Here is a 2,837-nt window from a genome sequence, read left to right on the forward strand (position 1 = left end):
AATGACTCAAAGAGTCTTGCTATCAGACATTTATTAGCCTTTTAGATCAGAAAACAGCTTTTGAGCATATATTACATGCGTATGCATGTATGTGTGTATGTATGCATGTATGTATGCATGTTTAGGGAGTAGTATATCAGCAACCTGCTGAAAAGCAGTGGATCACTGTACAGGGGAGAGGTAGGTGACAGAACCAAGTGGGAATATTATTCAGAATGGGACAGTGCAAAGAAGGGTCTGTGCCAGTGCAATCGGTCATTATTCGTTGAAGTGGTCTCGCTCAGGAGAGGTGGGACAGCCGTCTGATATGCATTGGTATGTTCTTTGAGATTGGGAGCGGATAAAGACTTGTGGATTTCTCATTTTAGGAACCGCCAGTTAACCCTCAGTGGCAAGTCTTTTGGGTTCATTCCCAAGTAATGACAACTCCCTCGAGTCGTATGTCTCCAAGAACGCACTTACTGTTGAGTTCCAGATCTTCACTGTTCTCCTGCGTAAGATTAAATACTTCATCCCAGCCTCAGGCATATGAACTATGATTCAAGCCCTTATCATGTTCCACCAGATTAGTGGAAATGCCCTACTTGTGTGTATGGGGCCCTCCACCTTGCCCCGGCCAAAAGCCATCCAGCATACTAAAGACCCTTTCCTCAATGGAAGAAAGGCATTCAGTCACATTATGGCCAACATCCTGGAACTGCACTGGTTGCCTCTCCAGACTTGGACCTCATTGAAGATGGCCTGCATCAGACCTATGGAGTATAGTTTCATGAATTCAGAATGGGTTCAAATGTCTTGTTTGTGGTGTGGAAGAAATGGTTCTGTTGCTGCACTGCTCAGAACTATGAAATGTGGTAAAAAAAGAGAGAATGTGGGGATCCAGGAGTGCTTTGTCAAACTTGCTTTTTTGGAGCAAGTCCACAGATAAATTCTAACAAAAGGACTGCCATAGACAGTAGCGAAAGCTAGAAAGGATGAGGGAGTGACCTTAGCCCCTGCCAACCCCTTCTACTGGTATTTCCCTATGTCCGTTGTGAGAAACCTGAAGGTGTCATCCTAGCGAGTCCCCGGGGATCTGTCATCCAGGTGGCCAGGACACACCATCGCTATTGGATCCAGTTCCTGGGGGTGGGCCAGTGAGGGAGGATCACCTGGATGCTTTAGGGGATTTATCTGCATGTCCTCTGGTGAGGGCTTATTGTGAAGACCCACCTGGAGTCTAAATGCAGGGTTTCCACCTAGTCCTGACTCTCAGCTGTAGCTAAGGTCCTGCTTTACTCTTAGTAGTGGAGAAGGGTGCTATTAAGTTCCAGTAAGTCACACAAGAGTGTACAACAGTCACAGGACTGCTCAGTATATTTAATGAAAATATATAGTCAATTTGCCAGTTAAGCAGTGAGAAAAATGTGCAGTGTAATTATTGTGATAGGTTCAGGGACTTGACCCCTTTATGGAGCAAGAAGTACCCCTCTCGATCTGGGGCAGGAGGCCCACAAGGGTTATGACTAGAGCCACTCCTTTTCAAGATGTGGGGTAAGGTAGTTGGGATAGCTAAACCTAGTCCCCCCCCATCCGTGCCATGACATGCAAGGACGATACAGCTGTCAATCACTAAATACCTAGGCAGACCACCTCAAACACCTCTGCACCATCTGTGACACCCTCAAAAAAGCAACTCTAACTATGACCCCACCTACATGTCTCTTGGCCCAGGCCTCTGTTAAATATCCAGGCTCCCAAGGTGGAAATTGTCGTGTCTATAGCAAGTAGGCTCCTGGAAGGGGGTAGACTTTCCTCCCCAACCCTCCATGGAGACCTAAAGGAACAGCCTGCGGAGAGGACGAGGAGTGGAAAGGGCAAATGGACCTCCTGAAAGCTGCAAAAGAAAGGAGATAAGATAAATATGTGCTCTCCTATCCACAGCCAGTGGGTACGGCCTCCCCCTCCCTTGTCCCACTCTTACCAGCTTGTGCCAGAAAACAGAAAAGGGGTAACACACAAGTGTCCATAGGCAAGACAACCCGTTCCCTGATTTGGAACTAGAAAAGAAAACATAGATTAAAAGCCTGACCCTGGCGGCAGAACCTAAGGGAGATGTAGAGATGCTTGGTCCAATGAGAACAGGTCGTACCAGATCCCTGGGGAAAATCTCCTTGAAGATCGAACCCCGAAGGTTATAAAAGTAAGACCACACAAGGAAGGTAACCATCTCCAAGGGTTCTATGTGAAAATACCGCATTTTAAAGGTCTCAAGCGAAAAAAGAGATTTACATTGCCCGATTTTATATTGATCGGAAAACCAGCATTGTCAAGGTATTTTTCTCTTGAGACCTTTAAAATGACTTTAAAAAAAAACATTATGGGGATTTTACCCCCTGAACCCACATTATTCCTTCCCATCCCTCACAACCTTCCAACTCCACCGTCTCCTGCAAGCTTTCCCTTAAATTGAGCATTTTGCCACCCGAACCCCCATCTCACAGACCCAGCCCCCTCACCCTCCTCCCACTTCCCCAAACCAAAACACTTGCATACACACACCCACCTGTTCTCCACGTCCTGCGTTTCTAGGTCCCGAGATGCCTGTCAGCCCCTGCGGCAGGGGCGCAACAGTTCCATTTAGAAAGACTGCTCTGAGCGATCAAGGAGCAGTCTTTCTAAATCTTGTTTTAGTCAAAAGATGTAAAGATCTTTTCACCTAGAACGGAAAAAAAGAGACCAAACAGACAGTTACTAAAGCCAAAAGGGAAGTCCAGAAGCCAATCCGTAAAGTCAATCCGTGAAGGTAGCCAAATACAGAAATCATGGAAGCTGAAACAGTTTGCAAAAGCAACCAA

This window comes from Ambystoma mexicanum, chromosome 11 (assembly GCF_040938575.1).
Source record: "Ambystoma mexicanum isolate Mex_15411 chromosome 11, UKY_AmexF1_1, whole genome shotgun sequence".
Classification (NCBI taxonomy): Eukaryota; Metazoa; Chordata; class Amphibia; order Caudata; family Ambystomatidae; genus Ambystoma; species Ambystoma mexicanum.